Raw genomic sequence first — 24,493 nt, 5'->3', positions numbered from 1 at the left:
CAACTGCTGTACACTTGTACTGTATATGAGATATGATATGATATGATATGCCATTTATTGTCACTATACATGTACAATGAAATTAAAAGCTGCTCGTACTCAGTGCATACATATAATATAGTACAAAAAACAAGAAACAGAAAACAAAAACAGAAGGGAGAAGGGGGGGGGGGAATAGGTGCACAATTCTGCGGCGAGATGTATCTAAAGACTTATGTCTAGTGATACTTGTACTGAACTGTGTACAAAAATGAGCTTCACTGTACTTCTCTACATGTTACTAATAAAGTACAATTGTACCATAGATACCAAAGTAGCTGAAAGGCTGTTGCGTTTCAGGAAGTGTTGAGACAGAGATACAAACATCCCCAACTTCCTCCTTCCAGTTCCCACTCCCAAAGATGCACAGAGGCTTCTGAAACACTTGCGTCTGTTTCACAGAACACCTCTGCTCAGTCCGCCTTGGCCTAGTTGATCTCCCGGTTGCCAATCATTTCAACTCCCCCTCCCATTCCCACACTGACCTTTCTGTCCTGGGCCTCCTCCATTGCCAGAGTGAGGCCTAGTGCAAATTGAAGGAACAGCACCTCATATTTCGCTTGGGCAGCTTACTTGACTTCCCAAATGTCAAGTAATCACATTGCATTCCCCCACCGCCCCCCCCACAAACCTCTTCACCCCCACAGAGATCAGAGTCACAAGCAGAGGCCCAATTTAATAGAAGTTCTAGTTCCGGTTACACAGTTAAGCAACTACTAGAGGCACTTATGAAATTATAACTAAGATCTACAAAACAAACCCATCAATGTAAAGAGATACGGGCAGCACGGTGGTGCAGCGGTAGAACCACTACCTCACGGCGACAGAGACCCAGGTTGGATCCTGACTACGGGAGCTGTCCGTGCGTTTGCACGTTCTCCCCGTGACCGCGCGGGTTTTCTGCGGGTGCTCCGTAGATGAGCAGTTTTGTCGCCTCAGTAAAAATTGTAAATTGTCACTAGTGTTGGAGATAGTGCTAGTGTACGGGGTGATCGCTGACCAGCACGGACTCGGCGGGCCGAAGGGCCCGTTTCCGCCCTGTATCACTGAGCTGAATTTTTTTTAAAGATGACCGAAGAATTCTAATAACGCTTCCCCTTTCTTCCCCGGTTGTACAGCGGGTAATATGGGTCCACAGGCAATTGCTTCACAACCTTGAGAGTGAATTCTAAAACTTGCCACAAAACCTAGAGTTAAACGACCATAAGATATAGTAGCAGGATTAGGCCATTTTGTTTGTGCTGATGAATAATATGATTTTGCATATTCTCCTTCGTCTTGTGTATGGTGTGCACAGCCTAAAGTTGTAGGCCAACTTGTTCTATTTGATCTTATTTGCTTGTGCACGCCAGGTTGATTGCATTCGTCGAAACAGGGCGGACAGAGTGGAGGTTGCAATCTCCCACCCAGTTTCGTATCGATGAGAGACTTGACAGAGATACAGCGTGGAGACAAGCCCTTCGGCCCACCGAGTCCGCACCGACCAGCGATCCCCGCACACTAACCCTATCCGACACACACTAGGGACAATTTACACACACACACACCAAGCCAATTAAACCAATTAACTGAGTAAGAAAGAATGCTGATGCTGGTTTAAATCGAAGGTGGACACAAAATGCTGGAGTAACTCCGCGGGTGAGGCTGCTGGAGAGAAGGAATGGTCGACGTTTTGGGCCTGAAGAAGGGTCTCGACCTGAAGCGTCGCCCATTCCTTCTCTCCAGAGATGCTACCTGTCCCGCTCAGTTACTCCAGCCTTTTGTGTCCAACTTAGCATGGTGTTTGGCATGGACATTGTGGGCCGAAGGGCCTGTTGCTGGGTTATACTGTTCTATGGGGTGAATAAGCCCAATACCAGCTGAGGCTCAGACACTTCCCAAAACCATGGAGAAGTGAAGCCGGTTAGAGTGTGGGCGATAGAGTTGTGGGTCACGGTGCAGGGAAAGTCTTGCACCCAGGGCCAACACCTGTTCACCAAACAGTCAATGGTACCCATCCATCCTGAGGCCTAGCGTTGATCCAAGGACCAGCACTTCTGGTGTGGCAGTCGTGCAGTGCGGCACTTTCCCCCAGTGCAGCCCCTCCAACACAGCTTCCTCCCCGTGCAGCTCCCTCCAATGCAGCCCCTTGCCCTAGTCCATCACCTTGCCCCAGTGCAGCCCCTCCCCCAGTGCATCACCTTGTCCCAGTGCAGCCCCATGCCCCAGTGCAGCTCCCTCCAATACAGCCCCTTCCCCAGTGCATCACCTTGCCCCAGTGCAGCCCCTCCCCCAGTGCGTCACCTTGCCCCAGTGCAGCCCCATGCTCCAGTGCAGCCCCTGCCCCAGTGCAGCTCCCTCCATTGCAGCCCCTCCCCAGTGCATCACCTTGTCCCAGTGCAGCCCCATGCCCCATGCAGCTCCCGCCAATGCAGCCCCTCCCCCAGTGCATCACCTTGTCCCAGTGCAGCCCCATGCCCCATGCAGCTCCCTCCAATGCAGCCCAGTGCATCACCTTGTCCTAGTGCAGCCCCTCCCCCAGTGCATCACCTTGTCCCAGTGCAGCCCCATGCCCCAGTGCAGCTCCCTCCAATACAGCCCCTTCCCCAGTGCATCACCTTGCCCCAGTCCAGCTCCTTCCCCAGTGCAACCCCTTGCCCCAGTGCAGCCCCATGCCCCCATGCAGCTCCCTCCAATACAACCCCTTCCCCAGTGCAGCTCCCCCCCAGTGCAACCCCTTCCCCAGTGCAGCTCCCTCCCCAGTGCAGCCCCTTGCCCCAGTGCAGCCCCCTCTCCCCCCTCAGTGCAGCTCCTCCTTCCCCCAACAGTCCCCTACCCCCACCCAACACCACACCTGCCCCAGTGCAGCTCCCTTCTCCCCCCCAGTGCAGCTCCCTTCTCCCCATCCATGAAGCTCCTTCCTTCTCCCCCATGTCACACGTGCCCCAGTGCAGCCCCCTTTCCCCAACTATGAACCAGCATCTGCAGTTCCTTCTTCCTGTAAGGGACTTGACTGTATTTGTTTAGTAAAGGCTATGTTTTCTCAGAAGTGCGCCCAGCCCAACCCTGCCCTCAACCCACATCAGACAGGAGAGGTCGGGCTTACAATCGGACCCTTGTCTGACTGGAGCTGGGATTCTCGTGATCCTCTCTGCTGCCAAAGGGGTTTTAACCTCAAAGAGTACACATCCCTGCTGTTCCAACAAAGTAGGCCCAGTGTAAGTCTGCATCTGCCCACCCGACCCCAATAGCTCACTGGGTCCCTGTGTCTGATGGGGGAGGTCGAGATGGGGGCTGAAAAATGATAGCGTGTGGGCGAAGCCGGTGGCGCAGCGGTAGAGTCGCTGCCCGACAGCGCTTGCTGCGCCGGAGACCCGGGTTCCATCCCGACTGTCTGTACGGAGTTTGCACGTTCTCCCCGTAACCTGGGTGGGTTTTCTCCGAGATCTTCGGTTTCTTCCCACACTTCAAAGACGTACAGGTTTGTGGGCTGATTGGCTTGGTGTGTGTGTAAATTGTCCCTAGTGTGTGTGTAGGATAGTATTAGTGTGCGGGGATCGCAAGGTGGGCCAAAGGGCCTGTTTCCGTGCTGTATCTCTAAACAAAACTAAAAGATCATTCTACGAGGCAACGGTATGGGCCAATTGATCCTGTTAACCGTGAAAGATAGAAAGGCTTGCATTTTACTATCGCCTTTCAGCTCCCGTTGAGAATGCCCGGATCCACTCCCTGCCAATAGGGGGGTTGGGGTATGACCATCACCATAAGTTTGGGAAGCACAAGAGCGTGTTTTTTTTTAAAGGGGCAGCAGCTACATGCAGCGATGTGACAAAGGCTCGTCTACCGCAGGGGATGCACGACGCTGAACAAACAGGGAAACCACTCCGCTCATCCACAAACTGCGACCGGCATCTCTGACCACCACACTCCAGAAAATACAGGGCCTCTGTTTAATGCTTCCGACAGAAGAGGGCATCTCTGAGTAGGTTTACACCAGTGGTTCCCAACGTGGGGCATATGCCCCACAGGGGGGCAATTTCATTTTTAAGGGGGGCAATTGAGGGCGACTGAGGAGGTCTGGGTCCAAATTCTCAATTTTTATTTTTTTGGATTTTCCATCAGGTAAACATATGTAGTTTATGTTTCAGATGTTATTTTGAGTAAATCATTTTTTTTGGGGTAAAAAAGGTCTTTATTGTGTAGTTATTACATAATCACCGCGCCATCGCTCTTCATGCACGTCGCACGAAGCGCGCGCGGTCATGGGAGAACCTTCTTTATTGAATTGGATTTAGAAATGCGATTCAAAGAGCTTTTGCTAAGTTACCCTTATTATATCTATTTCCTCCGTTTTCTCTCAAGGGAAAGCAAGGGGGGGGGGGCATCAGGATTTTAGAGGTGATTAGGTGGGGCATGGCCAAAAAAAGGTTGGGAACCAATGGTTTACACCGAAGATAGACACAAAACGCTGGAGTAACACAGCGGGACGGGTAAGTAGATTTAGGCCATTCGAACCATCAAGTCTACTCCGCCATTCAATCATGGCTGATCTATCTCTCCCTCCTAACCCCATTCTCCTGCCTTCTCCCCATAACCCCCGACACCCATACTAATCAAGAATCTATCCATCTCTGCCTTAAAAAATATCCACTGACTGTATCCACAGCCTTCTGTGGCAAAGAATTCCACAGATTCACCACCCTCTGGCTAAATTTCTCCTCATCTCCTTCCTAAAAGAACATCCTTTAATTTTGAAGCTATCACCTCTGGATAGGAGGAATAGGTGATTTTTCGGGTCGTGACTGAAGGAGTCTGATGAAGGGTCTCGACCCGAAACGACACCTATTCCTTCGCTCCAGAGATTCTGCCTCGCCCGCTGAGTTCCTCCAGCATTTTTGCCTGCTCCAGCTTTTTGTTTCCCTTGTGTGTAAACCAGCATCTGCAGTTCCTTCCAAGAGTTAGTGGTTGTCGTATGTACCGAGAACGAGGGTGAAATTCTTCCATGGAGCAGCGTATCAGAACTGTAAACTCAGTACTTATCAATAACATAATAAAAGCAATAATTTAGAACTCCCACGTATTAGTGCAGAAAGTCTGAAGTCCTTTGTGCAATCAAGACACTTCAAAGTTCACAGCTTAATTAGTCTTGTGTAATGTTTCAGAGTCTGATGATTAGAGTCTTATGCCCCTGTCCCACTTAGGAAACCTGAACGGAAACCTCTGGAGACTTTGCACCCCGCCCAAGGTTTCCGTGCGGTTCCCGGAGGTTGCAGGTAGTGGAAGCAGGTAGGGAGACTGGCAAAAACCTCCAGGAACCTCCGGGAACCGCACGGAAACCTTGGGGGGGGCACAAAGTCTCCAGAGGTTTCCGTTCAAGTTTCCTAAGTGGGGCGGGCATTACGGTACGAAAAAAGTACCACCAGTCCAATTCATTCACGTTGACCAAGATGTCCCATCTAAGCTTGTCCCATTTACCTGCATTCGTACAATACCCTTCTAAACAGTACCTATCCATGTACTTGTCCAAGCGTCTTTGAAATGCTGTTTATGGTACCTGCCTCAACTATCTCTTCTGGCAACTCGTTCCATACACCCACCACCCTCAAGTTCCTATTAAATCTTTCCCCTTCTCACCTGGAGTCCAATGTCCCCTGGTTCTGGATATCTCTACTCTAGGTGAAGATTCTGTGAAGTCACCCTGTTCAAGCCCTTCGTGATTTTATACATCTTGAATGCTTCACCCCTCAGCCTCCAGCGCTCCAAGGAATGATGTCCCAGCCTGCCTAACCTCTCCCAATCGCTCAGCCCCTCAAGTCCCGGCAACATCCTCGTAAATCATCTCTGCCCTCTTTCCATGATTGTTGGGAAGAAGCTGTTCTTGAAACGGGAGGTCGTGGTTTTCAGACTCCAGATTGGCTTCTTCCCAACTGTAGAACTGCAGAACTGGGTACTGATTGGGGATGATCGCATTGAATGGTGGTGCTGGCTCGATGGGCCGAATGGCCTACTGCTGCATCTATCGTCTATTGAAAAGTGAGCGTGGGCAGGGGTGCTGTGGGGACTCGATTATGAGGATTCTCTTGAACTTCTACAGGTGCACAGTGGAGAACATATTAGCTGGTTGCATCGTGGCCTGGTTCGGCAACTGGAACGTCCAGGAGCGGAAAGGACCACTGCCCAGTCCATCACCGGCTCTGACCTCCCCACCATCGAAGGGATCTATCGGAGGCGCTGCCTGAAAAAGGCAGCCAACTTCATCAGAGACCCACACCATCCAGGCCACACACTCATCTCACCACTGCCATCGGGAAGAAGGTACAGGAGCCTGAAAACTGTAACAACCAGGTTCAGGAATAGCTTCTTCCCCACACCCATCAGGCTATTAAACACTAAAGCTTCATAAGCTATGAACTACAATAGACTAGTATGATTATTATCGTTTGTTTGTTTTAGTTTTGTTACATACGACAATAAAACACTCTTGACAATGGCTATAAGAAGGAACAGTAGCGCAGGCTCCAGGACTGAATGGCCAACTCCAAAGTTATTCACTTTACGTGTTGGAAGGAGCTGCTACATGCTGGCTTCCACCAAAGGTAGACACAAAACGCTCCAGTAACTCGGTGGGACAGGCAGCATCTCTGGAGAGAAGGAAAGGGTGACGTTTCAGGTCGACACCCTTCTTCAGAGTCAGGGGAGAGGGAAACTAGAGATATCAAAGGGTAAGGTGTGAAAAAGATAGATCAAAGCAGACGCTGATCAAGGAAATGTATAATGGTCGATTATTGACGGAGGGGAAGAGAACAACGAGGGATACAAACAGTAAAAAAAAAATTATGTTCCGTCATAGAAACATAGAAAATAGATGCAAGAGCAGACCATTCGGCCCGAACCAGCACCACCATTCAATAGGATCAGAGCTGACCATCCAAAATCAGTAACCAATTCAATTTTTTCCCCCATATCCCTTGATTCCGTTAGCCCTGAGAGCTAAATCTAACTCTCTCTTGAAGATATTCAGTGAATTGGCCTCCACCGCCTTCTGTGGCAGAGAATTCCACAGAGTCACAACTCTCTGGGTGATAAAGATTTTTTCTCATCTCAGTCCCAAATGGCCGACCCATTATTCTTAAACTGTGTGACTCCTGGTTCTGGGCTCCCCCAACATGGGGAACATTCTTCCCGCATCGAGCCTGTCCGATCCCTTGATGGCCTGGAATTTAAAGTGGGTTGGACTGCCACCACCTCTACTGGACTGCTAACGTTGAGAAGCATGACATACCTCAAAGGGGGGGGGGTTACATTCGGAATTTGTAAGAGTCACGTCTATTGTCTGCAGACATGAATTACAGCTTACAGCTGACCATGTCAAAGGAATTCCAGGAATGGGAGACGTTTTCAGGAACTTGATGGCTGTTTGGGGTTTTTTTTTTGCTGTACACTGCGTGCAGAACACCTGTCTGCTTAAGTCATGGCTTCCCAAAAGTTGTAAAGGTCAATAAATATCTTTACGTGGGGTTTTCCTTGGTTTTTGTAACTGGGATAGTGGAATTTCCCACACATTCCCCACTCAACCACTAGTGCTGAATCAGAGGAGACCCCCTTCCTCCCCCCATTTCTCTCAGGGATAACATAACATAATAATAATAATAATTAGGCCATTCGACCCATCAAGTACAGTTTGACCGAGAATTACAGGCGGAGAGAAGATTTAAAGAAGTAGAGGGATTGTGTTGGATGATAGTAAATATTCCTCTTGGATCATCAGCGAGAGAGTCATAAGGTCATGTGCTAGGAGCAGAATTAGGCCATTCGGCCCATCAAGTCTACTCCGCCATGCAATCATGGCTGATCTATCTCTCCCTCCAAACCCCAATCTCCTGCCTTCTCCCCATAACCCCTGACACCCGTACTAATCAAGAATCTATCTATCTCTGCCTTAAAAATATCCACTGACTTGGCCTCATCTAGAACCTATCCGTCTCCATTAAAAAAATATCCAATGACTTGGCCTCCACAGCCTTCTGTGGCAATGAATTCCACAGATTCACCACCCTCTGACTAAAGAAATTCCTCCTCATCTCCTTCCTAAAAGAACGTCGTTTAATTTTGAGGCTGTGACCTCTGGTCCTAGACTCTCCCACAAGTGGAAACATCCTCTCCACATCCATTCTATCCAAGCCTTTCACTATTCAGTACGTTTCCACGCTGCATCTCAAAATGACCAAGGTAAAAGTGACTAAAGTCGTCCAGAACACTCTCATTTAATCCGATCGCACCAGTTCATCTAAAAGCACGTTCCCAATGTCAACAATAGACACAAAAAGCTGGAGTAACTCAGCGGGTCAGGCAGCATCTCTGGAGAGAAGTTTTTCACTGTGTCTTGGTACATGGCAATAATAAACCAATAGCAGCAAGCTTACACCCCAGTGGTATGAATATTGATTTCTCTAACTTCAAGTAGACCTTTCATCTCCTCTCTCTCTCTCTGTCCCTCCCCCACCCTAGTCATTGATGTCCTGATGAGTTTTATAGTCTGTATAACTTGTTTTCACCCAAACCACAGTCAACAATGGACCATTTCCCTGATCATCGTAACTTTTTTGGCATATCTTTCATTAATTTGTCCTATATCGCTCTATATCACCATCTATATCTCTTTTTAGTTTTAGTTTTAGAAATACAGCATGGAAACAGGCCCTTCGGCCCTTCGCCGACCAGCGATCCCCGCATATTAACACTATCCTACACACCAGGGCCATTGTTTACATTTACCAAGCCAATTCACCTACAGACCTGCACGTCTTTGGAGTGTGGGAGGAAACCGAAGATCTCGGAGAAAACCCACATGGCCACGGGGAGAACGTGCAAACTCTGCACGGACAGCACCCGTAGTCAGGATCGAACCCGGTTCTCCGGAGCTGCATTCGTTGTAAGGCAGCAACTCTACCCGCTGACAATGTCGGAAGAAGGATCTCGATGCAAAATGTCGCCCATTCCTTCTCTCCAGAGATTCTGCCCGTTCCGCTGAGTTACTCCAGCATTTTGTGTCTCTCTTCGATGGAAACCAGCACCTGCAGTTCCATCCGACACCATACCAATACGTTCTTTGCTCTCAGGTGTTATCGGCCTGATGTTGCACTAGGCCTAAAAGCCCAAAACCTCGTACTTAGATCACAAACAACTTTTCTCTGCACAAATGTTTTCAAGCTGGAATGGTTATAGAGAAAATTTACAAGGATGTTGCCAGGACTTGAGGGTGTGAGCTTTAAGGGGGCTGTCCCACTTGGTGTTTGGTCCTCATCCTTCTAAACTTCTCCTATCCATGTACCTGTCACAATGTCTTTTAAATGTTATTCCTATACCTGCTTCAACTACCTCCTCTGGCAGCTCGTTCCAGATACCCGCCACCCTCAGGAAAATGCGTTTACTCAGGTTCCTATTAAATTTTGCCCCCTTTACCTTAAAAGCATGCCTGGTTCTTGATTCCCCTACTCTGGGTAAAATACACTGTGCATTCTCACACTATTTCTCACAGAGAGTGGTGAGTCTGTGGAATTCTCTGCCTCAGAGGGCGGTGGAGGCAGGTTCTCTGGATGCTTTGAAAGAGATAGCTAGATAGGGCTCTTAAAAAATAGCGGAGTCAGGGGATATGGGGAGAAGGCAGGAACGGGGTACTGATTGGGGATGATCAGCCATGATCACATTGAATGGCAGTGCTGGTTCAAAGGGCCGAATGGCCTACTCCTGCACCTTAAAAAAATGACACTTCCCCATTTCCCTCTGATCAATGGAGAGTCAGAGTCATAGAATCAGACAGTACAGAAACAGGCCATTCACCCCAACTTGTCCATGCTGACCAAGATGCTCCATCTTCATTCATGCCATTTGCATGCATTTGGCCCACATCTCTCTAAACCTTGTCTATCCATGTACCATGTCATTCAATTGTTATGTAGAGGAACCGCAAGTGCTGGTGTATACCAAAGATGGAAACAAAGTGCTGGAGTAACTCAGCGGGTCGGGCAGCATCTCCGGCGAAAATGGATAGTTGATGTTTCTGGTCAGGACCCTTCTTCTGTCTGACCTGAAACGTCACCTATCTTTGTTCCCCACAGATGCTAACTGACCCACCGTGTTATTCCAGCACTTTGCGTCTCTCATTTAAATGTTATTTTTGTCCCTACTTCCTGTTAATTACTTCCTCCGGCAGCTCCTAACTTGATGGGAGTGTGGCAAGAATACAGTGGAATTAACATCGGATTAATGTAAAGAGGTGGTTGATGATCAGCACAGATTAGATGGGCTGAAGGGCCTGTTTCTATACGACGGTTCTCGTGAATGCATGGACTGAGCACGATTTGGATGCCAGAAAAAAAACTCACCCCAGACTCAGAACAGTGGAGGACAGAGGCCCAGAAGGGTCTCGACCCGAAACACCTCCTATTCCTTTCCTCCAGAGATGCTGCCTGACCCGCTGAGTTACTCCAGCACTTTGTGTCTATTTCCAGCAAGCAACAGGCAGGCCAGTGTCACAGAAATAGGAACAAGACATTTAGATTCTCAATCCTTCACCACAATGTTCCTGAAAGCAATTGAGTGTTAAAACAAAGAACTGCAGATGCTGGTGATTATGCATGTTTATATGGTAATGTGCACCATCATTTAGGGTGGTGAATCTGTGGAATTCCTTGCCGCAGAAGACAGTGGAGGCCAAGTCAGTGGGTATTTTTAAGGCAGAGTCAGATAGATTTTTGATTTGGTGCGGGTGTCAGCGGCTATGGGGAGAAGGCAGGAGAGAGTGGGGTTAGGAGGGAGAGATAGATCAGCCATGATTGAATGGTGGAGCTCAAGTCAAGTCAAGTCAAGTCAAGTTTATTTGTCACATACACATACGAGATGTGCAGTGAAATGAAAGTGGCAATGCTCGCGGAACAACAAAACAACCAAACAAATTATAAACACAATCATAACACACATATTATTTTACATAAAAAATAATAGAAGGAAAAACGTTCTGTACAGTTAGTCCCTGGTGAGAAAGGCGTTTACAGTCCGAATTGCCTCTGGGAAGAAACTCCTTCTCAACCTCTCCGTTCTCACTGCGTGGCAACGGAGGCGTTTGCCTGACCGTAGCGGCTGGAACAGTCCGTTGCAGGGGTGGAAGAGGTCTCTCATGATTTTGTTTGCTCTGCTGACTTGATAGGAGTAGAATGAGGCCATTCAGCCCATCACTTGACTCATAGTGTGTTTCCACAAGTCTCGCAACATTTTTTTTGTCGCTGCTGGAGTTTGAAATGTTCAAAATCTGTTGGCGACCCTGGCAGTCGCCGAACAAATCGCCAAGTGGGACAGGCTTTTAAGGGAAGACCTCATGGAAGGATATAAAAGTATGAGAGGCATAGATAGGGTAGACAGTCAAAGCCTTTCATGCCAGAGCGGGAATGTCAAAGATTAGGGGGAATAGCTTTAAAGCGAGAGGTGTAGTTAAATGTTAAATGTCTAAATGTCAAACATTGGGGGTAGTCCCAGCCTCAACTACCTCCTCTGGCAGCTTGTTCCATACACACACCACCATTTGTGTGAAAAAGTTACCCCTCAGATTCCTATTAAATCTTTTCCACTTCACCTTAACCCTATGTCCTCTCGACCTCAATTCTCCTGCTCTGGGCAAGAGACTCTGTGCATCTACCCGATCTATTCCTCTCATGATTTTATACACCTCTATAAGATCAACCCAGATCCTCTTGGGCTCCAAGGAATAGAGTCCCAGCCTGCAGCTCAGACCCTGGCAACATCCTCGTAAATCTTCCCCGCACCCTCTCCATATGTAAGTTAGGGGAAGCAAACTTCCACCACAAAGAAAAAGTGAAGCAACATGCTGACAATCTGAGAGTTTCATAGTTACTGCTACCAAAGATAATTTCTTGTTTTAAGTTCCACATGCTAAATAATACTCATATACTTTCACCAGCTGCCGAGCCGGCATTTAGACATAGTGTTACAGTGTGGAAACAGGCCCTTCGGCCCAACTTGCCCACAACGGTCAACATGTCACGGCTACACTAGTCCCACCTGCCTGCGTTTGGTCCATATCCCTCCTGAAGAGCCTGTTCCATTTTCACGACCTAAGTAGGTCGGGGCGTTTTTTCTAGCCTGATGAAAAATGTCCACGAGTAAAAAAAGTGGTGAATTAGGTCATGAAAGTGGGACAGGCCCTTTACTCGTCCCATCCATTTGAATTCATGTCGCTGGATCAGTGGTCGAGAAGTCCAGTAACTTCTTCAGCGTCTGAAGAAGAGTCTCGCCCCTTTCATATCCTTTCCCAATTCTATATCTCTGTGTCTCCCTCTCCCCAGACCCTCAGTCACAGCCCGAGGCGTCACCCATTCCTTCTCCCCAGAGATGCTGCCTGACCCGCTGAGTTACTCCGGCATTGTGTGTCCATCTTCGGTGTAAACCGGCCTCTGCGGTTCCTTCCTACACTGTCCAGTGTCTTTACGATCCTACCTTCGGCAAACGGCATCAATCAAAGCAAGAAGGAGTATCATAGCAAAAGGATTTGAGTATAGGAGCAGGGAGGTTCTACTGCAGTTGTACAGGGTCTTGGTGAGACCACACCTGGAGTATTGTGTACAGTTTTGGTCTCCTAATCTGAGGAAAGACATTCTTGCCATAGAGGGAGTACAGAGAAGGTTCACCAGATTGATTCCTGGGATGTCAGGACTTTCATATGAAGAAAGACTGGATAGACTCGGCTTGTACTCGTTGGAATTCAGAAGACTGAGGGGAGATCTTATAGAAACTTACAAAATTCTTAAGGGGTTGGACAGGCTAGATGCAGGAAGATAGTTCCCGATGTTGCGGAAGTCAAGAACAAGGGGTCACAGTTTAAGGATAAGGGGGAAATCTTTTAGGACTGAGATGAGGAAAAAAAAATTCACCCAGAGAGTGGTGAATCTGTGTAATTCTCTGCCACAGAAGGTAGTTGAGGCCAGTTCATTGGCTATATTTAAGAGGGAGTTAGATGTGGCTATTGTGGCTAAAGGGATCAGGTGGTATGGAGAGAAGGCAGGTACAGGATACCGAGTTGGATGATCAGCCATGATCATATTGAATGGCGGTGCAGGCTCGAAGGGCCGAATGGCCTTCTCCTGCATCTATTTTCTATGTTTCTATGTCTAAGGAGGAGTATCAATTGCAGTCAGCAAAGCCACAAGTGGGTCGGTGTAGATAGCACACGTGGCCCAGATTACAGTAGCTGTAACTGTACCAACTCCAACACATCAAGGACCACATGGCTTTACGTGTATGGACTGTGTAGTGCTGCAACAGCTGGGTAGCTCCCACACCCACCAAGAGAAAGACCTGGCTCAATATCTTTTCCTTGAGGCTTACAAACATCAACAGATGCTCCACAGATATCACACTGGCGGGTTGCTTCACAGCTGGGTCTGCGAACAGATCTGCCCAAGACCGCAAGGAATTGTGTTCAGTTTAGAGATACAGTGCGGAAACAGGCCCAACGGCCCAGAGTCCACGCCCGCCAGCAACCATCCTGTACACCAACACAATCCTACACACACACTCCAAAGACGTACAGCTTTGTAGGATTAATTGGCTTGGGATAAGTGTAAGATTGTCCCTACTACAATACAATACAATACAATACGGTTTTATTCGTCACAAGTGAAATTAATTTGGGTGTAGAATAGTGTTAATGCATGGGGATTGCGGGCTGAAGGGCCTGTTTCCATGCTATATCTCCAAACTAAACTCAACTCAACTAGGTGTTTAAGAAAGAACTGCAGATGCTGGAAAAAATCAAAGGTAGACAAAAATGCTGGAGAAACTCAGCGGGTGAAACTCAGCATCTATGGAGCGAAGGAATAGAGACCCGAAATGTCACCTATTCCTTCGCTCCATAGATGCTGCCTCGCCAGCTGAGTTTCTCCAGCATTCTTGTCTACCTTCAACTAAACTAGGGATAAGTTACAATTCTACCAACGCCAAACCTGTGGGTCTTTGGACTGTGGGAGGAATCCGGAGCACCCGGAGAAAATGCATGCAGCACGTGGGGAGAACGTGCAAAATCCGCGCAGAGAGCGCCCGTAGTCAGGGTCGAACCTGGGTCTCTGGCGCTGTAAGGCCGCAACTCTACCGCTGCGCCACCGTGCTGCCCACAGTTATGGATGGGGCCCAACGATTCAGTCGTCACCTATACACCGCGCAGTGAAATTCTTGCACCGCTCGCCATGTTTTTGCCACCAGTGAGAGTGTGGCCCAACGTGGGACTTGAACCCACCACCCTGAGATTAAGATTGAGAGTCTCATGCTCTACCCACTGAGCTAGCCGACCAGTGCATCACACAGACCAGACTCCCCCACCATCGACTCCATCTACACTTTACACTCCCTCAGGAGCACTAAAGGAGTCCCGCCCCGACCTGAAACGCGCCAGTCCGGCAGAAGATACTGGTGGTGCCCGCTTTCAAACAGCTTTTGTACCTTCTGTTATCAGGACGGAAGGTTAGGTTCCAGGCGAGGGTACTGAAGGATTCACCTGACCCCATTGCGGACAGGACAAAGGTCTCTGAAATGTTGCGCTACAATGCTGACAACATATTCTGCACTCAGGCCATCTCGGCTCTACCTGTCCATGCCGAACAAATGTGTTTATGTACAGTATAGTCCCACCTGCCTGCGCACGTACCATAACCCTCCATTCACTTCTACCTCATGCCTATCCAATTTATTTTTAAATGATACCAACGAACCTGCCTCCACCACTTCCACTGGAAGCTCATTCCACACCGCTACCACTCTCTGAGTAAAGAAGTTCCCCCTCATGTTACCCCTAAACTTCTGTCCCTTAATTCTGAAGTCATGTCCTCTTGTTAGAATCTTCCCTATTCTCAAAGGGAGAAGCGCAGCCTTACAACGCCAGAGACCCCGGTTCGATCCCGACTGCGGGTACTGTCAATATGGAGTTTGTACGTTCTCCCCGTGACCTGCGTTGGTTTTCTCTGAGAATTCCGGTTTCCTCCCACACCAAATATGTAGAGGTTTGTTGGTTAAAGACCTTGTTATCAACCTATCTGTGTAACGCATGTTGTTGAAACCCAGGCAACAGGTCTAGTAAATCCATTCTGTACTCGAGCTCACCGCCATTTTGATCATGGCTGATCATCCTTCCTATAATTGGGCGACCATAATTGTACTCCATCCCCCAGATTTGGTCTCACCAATGCCTTGTACAATTTTAACATTACATCCCAGCTTCTATTCTCAATGCTCTGATTTATAAAGGCTAGCATACCAAGAGCTTTCTTTACCATCCTATCTATATGAGATTCCACCTTCAAGGAACTAATGCACGGTTATACCCAGATCCCTCTGTTCAACTGTATTCTTCAATTTTGTACCGTCTGCCGGACGGGAGCAGGGACAGGAAGGAATGACCAGGATAGGACAAGGTAGACAAAAATACTGGAGAAACTCAGCGGGTGAGGCAGCATCTATGGAGCAAAGGAATAGGTGACGTTTCGGGTCGAGAGATAGATGCTGCCTCACCCGCTGAGTTTCTCCAGCATTTTTGTCTCCCTTCGATTTTTCCAGCAGATCTGCAGTTCTTTCTTAACCAGGAAAGGGCAAGTGTTTTGATTGTGTTGGTTGTGTTCCTGAGGGAGTGTAAAATGTAGATGGAGTCAATGGCGAATGTCTGATCTCTGCGATGTTTTGGGCCCACTCCACCACCGTGGTGCAGCCAGCGGTAGAGTTCTGGCCTAACGGCACCAGAGACCCGGGTTCAGTCCTGACCACAGCTACTGACCCGCTGAGTTACTCCAGCACTTTGGGCCTTGTTATGTAAATACATCCACAGCGTTGAGCTTAGGGTTTTGTTTATTATGGTCACGTGCACCGAGGTACAGTGAAAAGCTTTTACATTGCGTGCTATCCAGTTAGTGAACACACACACACATGATTATAATCAAGCCGTCCACAGTGTACAGATACAGGATAAAGATACAGCATAGACTTTATCTTGCACTGACGTTTAATGCAAGGTAAATTCAGATTGAAGATGGGTCAAATGTCTGTAATGAGGTAAATGGGAGGTCAGGACCGCTCTCTAGTTGGTTCAGTTGCCTGATAAACAGCTGGGAAGAAACCATCTTTGAAAATGCTGATACAAAAAGCTGGAGTAACTCAGCGGGTCAGACAGCATCTCTGGAGAAATGGAATAGGTAACCTGAAGAAGAGTCTCGACCTGAAACGTCACCTATTCCTTTTCTCCAGAGATGTTGCCTGACCGGCTGAGTTACTCCAGCTTTTTAATGTGCATCTTTGGTTTAAACCGGCATCTGCAGTTTCCCCCTTACACATTTTGTCTAAAAATGCAAAGTGTAAAATTCCTTCTTCTGTCCCGTTCGGGTGCTGCGTTATGCAAACATCTTTGCAGCTTGTAAGATTGACTTGGATAGGAATGTCAGGAGTGGCCTCCTGAACCAGGTGGGCAGAAACTAGAGGGACCCGGCAGTGGGGTCGACATTCACAGGCGAGGGGGTCGCAACCTCACTGCAACCCGTGTGTTGCCACCGCTCCCAACCCAAAGTAATGAGACAAAGTGGTGAAACGCAGGAAGACCCAGGAGACGGGGAGACACTGCTAAACTGCCTCCAGCGTTCTTCACACATGGTGTGTGGGTGCTGGGGATTAGAAATGGCCAGAGGGGCGAGGGGGAGAGGGGAAGAGGACGGGATGGGAGAGGGGAAGAGGGGGAGAAGGGGAGAGGAGATGGAGATGGGGAGAGGGGAGATGAGGGATGAGAGGAGGAGGAGGAGGAGGGGGAGAGGGAGAGGGACGGGGGAGAGGGAGGAGGGGAGAGGGGGAGAGGATGGAGATGGGGAGAGATGAGGAGAGAGAAGGGGAGATGGGAGGGGAGGGGGGGGGAAGGGGGAGAGGGGAGAGATGGGAGAGAGTGGGGAGGGGAGAGGGGAGAGGGAGGGGGGAGAGGGAGGGGAGGAGGGGAGGGGAGATGGGAAGAGAAGGGGAGGGGGAGATGGGGAGGGAAGAGGGGAGAAGGGGAGAGGAGATGGAGATGGGGAGATGGATGGGAGGGGAGTGGGGGAGAAGGGGAGAGGGGGAGAGGAAGAGGAGAGGAGGAGATGATGGGAGGGGAAGAGGACAGGGGCTGAGGAGATGTAACACTTCAGGGGTGGGGAGAGCTGGGGATGATAAAGTGGAGGGGTGGGTACATTGGAAAGAGAGGGGTTAACAGAGCAATGTTGAATTGGGGGGGTGGAGGACCAAATTGGGGGGGGGGGGCGGGTGTGTGAAGCAAATGGGAGCAGAGGTAGATGGAAGGATGGGAGGGGGGGGGGGGGGGGGGTAAATGAGGCAGGTGGGAGATGCTGAATTAGAGGAAGGGAAAACAAAAGGGAGGGCAGAATTGAGAGGGGGTTGGCAGAAGGGGCCAGAGGGGGAGGAGGGGTGTACTGGGGAGAAATATGACAGACATACCCCGCACCCTACCTTTCCAGTCTCCCACCACATTCTCCCCTCTACTCCCCCCCCCACCCTCACATCCTATTTTGGCCCCCTTGTCCCCACCCCTTCATCCCCATTCCCCCACATTCTCCCCTCGACCTCACCTCCTCCTCTCTCATCCTATTCTCCCTCCACCCCATTTCTCACCCCTCTCCCTATATCTCCACCCCCCCTCATCTCTCTCCACCCCCCCTCATCTCTCACCCCCCCTCATCTCTCCACTCCCCCCTCATCTCTCACTCCCCTCATCTCTCTCCCCCCCCCCCCTCATCTCTCACCCCCCATCTCATCTCTCCACCCCCCCCTCATCTCTCCACCCTCTCCCCCCATCATCTCCATCTCTCCATCCCCCCCCCCCTCATCTCTCCACCCCCCCTATCCCCCATCTCTCCACTCCACCCCCCTCATCTCTCCACCCCCCCCCCTCATCTCTCTCTCCTCCCCCCCCCCATCTCATCTCTCCACCCCCCCCCCCTCATCTCTCCACCCCCCCCCCATCTCATCTCTCCACTCCCCCCCCTCATCCCTCTCCACTCCCCCCCCCCCCCCCCCCCCCATCTCTCCCCCCCCCCCCCCCCCCCCCCCCCCCCCCCATCTCTCCACCCCGCCCCATTCCTCCGCCTCAGGCTAAATCATGTGTATGTGTGTGTGTGTGTGTAGACCAGGGACAAGCCCTCCTAACCCACGACCGCTCGCCTGCCCTGCAAGCCACCGAGCCCTGACCTTCCTGCTTCATAGTTTAAAACAGAGGACTTCACCAAGCCACAAAAAAAAACCCTGCAAGGTAAACTTGTAAACGTTGCGAGAGGGGTCAGTAAGTCAGTCAGTGTAAGCAGTCAGGATAAGCAGTCAGTGTAAGCAGTCAGGGTAAGCAGTCAGTGTAAGCAGTCAGTGTAAGCAGTCAGTGTAAGCAGTCAGGATAAGCAGTCAGTAAAGGCGTTCGACAGCGTTTCAACTTACCCCAAGAGGAGCGAACAGTGAGTCTCATCGCCGGCGGAACCCCGGGCAAGTAGTTGCCAGCCAACTTCCAAATAAAAAACTTCGCTCTGCAGACTTCTGCTGCTCACACGATTGTTCTATTTGTTTCCTTCTTGTCTTTCTCTCTCTCTCTCTCGCCTCCCCACCTTCCCTGGGGTTATAGTTCCACCGGCAGCCCAGATATCGGCAGCAAACGGGAGCTGGTGACTTACACTCCCCTCCTCCCTTGTCCACGCAAAGTGCAGGCACTGAATTGCAACTGCAACTGCCAGCCAGCGAGCTCAGTGCTCTCGCAGTCTGTGTTCAGCTGAGATAGAAGAAGGAGTGTCTGCAAATGCAAATGTACAGTTAGCGTGGCCGGACTGGCGGTGGGTGCGGTCTAAAAGACCAGTTCTTCCTCATCCTCGTTGGCACAGAGAGAGAGAGAGAGGAAAACAAACTCTTGTTATTTTATTTCGGTCGCTTTTAACTTCTGCTTTCCCACCAAGGTCCCGAGACGTCACCCATCGCTGTGGACTACACAGATACTGAGTTACTCCAGCACTTTGCGTTTATCTTCGCTATAAACCAGCACCTGCAGTTCTTTGTTTCTGCATTTTCCCTTACAAGGGTTCCTCGACTTGGGAGCTCAGTTGAAACGGGACTCGAGCCCCCTGACACATATCAGTCGCAAACTTAGACCAAACTAGATTTGCTCACAAAGTTACTCCAGCACTTTGTATCTATCTTTGGTATAAACCAACAATTGTAGTTCCTTGTTGCAAACTTTCGGCAAACTTAGATCTGGACTTGAGTAGGAAATAACTGCATATGCTGGTTTAAATCGAAGGTCGACACAAAATGCTGGAGTAACTCAGCGGGACAGGCAGAGAGAAGGAATGGGCGACGTTTCGGGTCGAGACCCTTCTTCAGACTCTGCATTTCGGCAAAGTTACACCCTCTGGGTTATTATTTTGCAGCAGTCAGTGGCGTTGCACCTTCAATGCAAGAGACTTTTGCAAGCCACGTTTGTTAACATTCAGCTTGGCTCTTGCAGAGTAACTACCAAAAAAAAATCCCCTGGTATGTGAACTTTGAGGGTTGATGAGGTTTTTTTTTTGCATTCGCTGGGAGCAAAGGTCGGAGTTTAACAGCGGCGCCAGTGTGCGTTTGCAGCGCTGCAGAGAGACAGAGAGAGTGACCGTGAGGTTCAGACAGGAATCTGCACTCCTACACAATTCGCGAGTTCAAATCCCGTGCTCGCCATCGTGGGGGTTTAAAATATTAATGAACTGGAACTTTGTAGCCCCCCTTCCCATAATCATATCACATAATTGATAATGGTGAACCAATGTGATTCAATAGTGGGTCTGTCTGACCATAACGCCATCTTCCTGTACTAGCCCCATATACCCCAGCGACGTTAAAGGAGGCCGTTCGGCCCGTCAATGTTATGTTGGCTCTCGGAGCAATCTCAATTCACAGAATACAAAAAAGTAAAGCAAAGGAACAGGCCCTTCGGCCCAAAGTGTCAGTATTGAACTGAGTTGGGTGATCAGCCATGATCATATTGAATGGCGGTGCAGGCTCGAAGCGCCGAATGGCCTACTCCTGCACCTATTTTATAACAAATATAACAAGATGCCAAGGCAATTCTCAACTTTCACATAATCCATATACATCTATACCCTATACATGTATACCCATGCATCCAGAGATGCTGCCTGTCCCGCTGAGTTACTCCAGCATTCTGTGTCTTATCTTCGGTATAAACCAGCATCTGCAGTTCTTTCCTACACATTCCCTGCATATCCATGTGCCTATCCAAAAGTCTCTTAAATGCCACTATTGTATCGGCCTCCACCCCCACCCCCACCCCCGGCTGTACAATAGACAATAGACAATAGGTGCAGGAGTAGGCCATTCGGCCCATCGAGCCAGCACCGCCATTCAATGTGATCATGGCTGATCATCCCCAATCAGTACCCCGTTCCAGGCACCCACCACTGTGTAAAACTCTTGCCCTGTCTATCCCCTTTAATCCTTGCCCATATCCCCTTGAAGCCATGCCCTCTAGTAGTGAGTGTGTGTGAGAGTGTGTGTGTGAGAGTGTGTGTATGTGTGTGTGCATGAATGTCCTGTGTATGTGCATGCTGTGCGTGTGTGTCTACATGCCATTTGTATGTTCGCGTTGTGTGTATGTGTGAGAGCATGCATGCCATGTGTGTGCATGTCGTGTACATGCTGTGTTTGCACATGCTGCACGTGTGTGTGGGTGCATTCTGTGCATGTATGTGTGCATGCATGTGTGTGTGTGTCGTGTGTGCACATGTGTGAGTATGAGTGCGGGTGCAGGTTGTGTGTGTGTGTGTGTGTGTGTGTGTGTGTGTGTGTGTGTGTGTGTGTGTGTGTGTGTGTGTGTGTGTGTGTGTGTGTGTGTGTGTGTGTGTGTGTGTGTGTGTGTGTGTGTGTGTGTGTGTGTGTGTGTGTGTGTGTGTGTGTGTGTGTGTGTGTGTGTGTGTGTGTGTGTGTGTGTGTGTGTGTGTGTGTGTGCACATGTGCACCACATCTGCGGATGCCTGCATCTGCCAGAGAGGACTACTCTAAGTGTATATTGGTGCTGTTGGTGCCTGGTCTATATATAGACCCCAGATGTTTGGAAGGCCAGCTGGGATTGTAACTCCAGCATTAAGCAAGTTGCCAGCACCCACATTTTCCACATTCTATTCCATTCTTTCCCTCGGCTGAAAATGCTACAAAGTCTATCGTTAGTTTTGGAATGCCTTGCTTTGGTAACGGTGGGATTCTGCCCCGAGACTCAGCCACATCATTACTCTGCTCTCAGGAGCAGGTTTAATGACAGTCCTTGCTTTCTTTAGGATATTTTTAGTTTAGTTTAGAGATACAGCGCGGAAATAGGCCCTTTGGCCCACTGAGTCCGCACCGACCAGCGATCCCCGCACATTAACACTATCCTACACACACTAGGGACAATTTTACACTTATACCTAGCCAATTAACCTAGGAACCTGTACGTTTCACGTGGTCACGGGGAGAACGTACAAACTCCACACAGATAGCACCCGTAGTCAGGATTGAACCCGGGTCTCCGGCGCTGCAAGCACTGTAAGGCAGCAACTCTACCGCTGCGCCACCGTGCCGCGCTATTTGCTGGTGGTGTAGGAGTTAAATGACCCTGCTAATAATCCAGAGGCCACTGTGTACGCTGTATTGAATTTTGAAAATAACGAGTTGTGAAATGTGATGGCCACTGCTTTGTGATAAAAACACATCTGGTTCACAAATGCCTCGTGAAGAGAGAAAATCGGCCTTTCTTTACCCTGTCTGGTCTCTGTGTGATGTGAATACCCTCTGATGTGGAACATAGAACAGTACAGCACAGGAACAGGCCCTTCGGCCCACAATGTTTGTGCTAAACACAATGCCTTGAACATATACCCTCCACAGACACAAAATGCAGGAGTCACTCAGCGGGACAGGCTGGAGAGAAGGAATGGGTGACTTTTTGGGTCGGTCCCTTGTTCAGATGGGGGGGGGGGGGAGATACATAGATAAGGTGCGAAAACAGGGCAAAGGGAATGAAGATCGAGGACAATGTAGAATAGCTCATTGTTAGACAGACAATAGGTGCAGGAGTAGGCCATTCGGCCCTTCGAGCCTGCACCGCCATTTAATATGATCATGGCTGATCATCCAACTCAGTATCCCGTACCTGCCTTCTCTCCATACCCTCTGATCCCCTTAGCCACAAGGGCCACATCTAACTCCCTCTTAAATATAGCCAATGAACTGGCCTCGGTGGCAGAGAGTTCCAGAGATTCCCCACTCTCTGTGTGAAAAAAGTTTTTCTCATCTCGGTTTTAAAGGATTTCCCCCTTATCCTTATGCTGTGACCCCTTGTCCTGGACTTCCCCAACATTGGGAACAATCTTCCTGCATCTAGCCTGTCCAACCCCTTAAGAATTTTGTAAGTTTCTATAAGATCCCCTCTCAATCTTCTAAATTCTAGAGAGTATAAACCAAGTCTATGCAGTCTTTCTTCATAAGACAGTCCTGACATCCCAGGAATCAGTCTGGTGAACCTTCTCTGCACTCCCTCTATGGCAATAATGTCCTTCCTCAGATTTGGAGACCAAAACACGCAATACTCCAGGTGTGGTCTCACCAAGACCCTGTACAACTGCAGTAGAACCTCCCTCCTCCTATACTCAAATCCTTTTGCTATGAAAGCTAACATACCATTTGCTTTCTTTACTGCCTGCTGCACCTGCAAGCCTACCTTCAATGGCTAGTATACCATGACACCCAGGTCTCGCTGCATCTCCCCTTTTCCTAGTCGGCCACCATTTAGATAATGGCTGCGCCCTCTAGTGTAGGGCATTTCCACTCCTGGGGAAAAAGTCCTGACTGTCTACCCTATCTATGCCGCTTATAAGTTTATATAATTCTATCCAGCCGCCGCTCAAACTCCGACGTTCTTGATTAGGACGGGTGTCAGGGGTTATGGGGTTAGGAGGGAGAGATAGATCAGCCATGATTGAATGGCGGAGTGGGCTTGATGGGCCGAATGGCCTAATTCTGCTCCCATCACGTGACACGACCTTATGACCCTCCCGAGAAGACAATCCAAGTCTATCCAACCTCTCCTTGAAGCTGAAACTTCTAATGCAGGCAGCGTTCTGGTAACCCTCCTCTGCACCCTATGCAAAGCCTCCACATCTCTCCTGTAATGGGACGACCAGAACTGCATGCAATACTCCACAGGGTTGCCCCAAAGATCCAAAGCAGCCTTTCCACCTTCGCAGGGGTAATAGGGATGGGTAATAAATGACTGTAATATGGAGAGAGAGCTTTGAACCTGACCTCAGGTGAAGGACTCAGTGTGTGGACAATATATAATGCATTGCATTCGATATTGCATTCGTTCAAAGATTATGGGCAGCACGGTGGCACAGCGGGTGGAACTGCTGCCTCACATCACCAGAGACCCGGGTTGGATCCTGACATCGGGCGCTGTCCGTGCGTTGGTAGTTTGCACGTTTTCCCTGTGGCCGCTCCGGTTTCCTCCCGCATCCCAAAGGCGTGCGGGATTGTAGGTTTATCGGCCCGTCTGTAAACTCCTCCCAGTGTGCAGGGAGTGGATGGGAAAGTGGGAGAACATCGAGCTAGTGTGGACTCGGCGGGCTGAAGGGCCTGTTTCCATGCTGTGTCTCGAAACGAAACGAAACGAAACGAGACTCCCGACAGACCAAAATTCCCACTGTTTGGAAATCTTACAAAACTTCCAGACATGCTACATTCACAAGGTGAAGTCATATGGGTGGTTATCACAATTTAATATATTTATCCACTGAGTCATTAGTTGGACGTTTATGACCTGATAGGATGCTTGTCAAATTGGATTATTTTGTAACGAAATGCCCTTTGGTTCACACAATTATCACCAGCGACAGACTGGTTCCAAGATGCAGCACAGGACGTCACAGGAGATCCTTCTTCCCTGTGGCTATCAGACTGTACAACTTCTCCCCCTTCTGTGGTGGGGTAGACTGACTCCCCTCCTCCCCCACCCCTCAACATAGAAACATAGAAACATAGAAACATAGAAAATAGGTGCAGGAGTAGGCCATTCGGCCCTTCGAGCCTGCACCGCCATTCAATAAGATCATGGCTGATCATCCAACTCAGTATCCTGTACCTGCCTTCTCTCCATACCCCCTGATCCCTTTAGCCACAAGGGCCACACCTAACTCCCTCTTACATATAGCCAATGAACTGTGTGGCCTCAACTACCTTCTGTGGCAGACAATTCCACAGATTCACCACTCTCTGTGTGGGAAAAAAAATGTTTTTCTCATCTCGGTCCTAAAAGATTTCACCCTTATCCTTAATCTGTGACCCCTTGTTCTGGACTTCCCCAACATCGGGAACAATCTTCCTGCATCTA

General features: G+C 49.2%; 1 protein-coding gene and 1 non-coding gene across 3 annotated transcripts in view; both read right to left on the bottom strand.

The window, feature by feature from the left end:
- LOC129713212 (pleckstrin homology domain-containing family A member 2-like) overlaps positions 1–19,103 on the bottom strand; it is a 76,114-nt gene extending 57,011 nt beyond the window's left edge. Inside the window, exon 1 of one of the 2 annotated variants that reach the window (XM_055662136.1) lies at positions 18,529–19,103. The gene's annotated coding sequence lies outside the window, so the exon portion shown is untranslated. The remainder of the gene's footprint in view (positions 1–18,528) is intronic. The other variant, XM_055662135.1, reaches the window with a different exon arrangement.
- Positions 14,298–14,377, bottom strand: trnae-cuc (transfer RNA glutamic acid (anticodon CUC)). The gene is given in 2 exon segments: positions 14,298–14,334; positions 14,341–14,377. It is a non-coding gene; the product is annotated as a tRNA-Glu (tRNA).
- Positions 19,104–24,493: the final 5,390 nt, after the last annotated feature.

This window comes from Leucoraja erinacea, chromosome 35 (genome assembly GCF_028641065.1).
Source record: "Leucoraja erinacea ecotype New England chromosome 35, Leri_hhj_1, whole genome shotgun sequence".
Classification (NCBI taxonomy): Eukaryota; Metazoa; Chordata; class Chondrichthyes; order Rajiformes; family Rajidae; genus Leucoraja; species Leucoraja erinaceus.
This window is presented reverse-complemented; position numbering and strand designations above follow the sequence as displayed.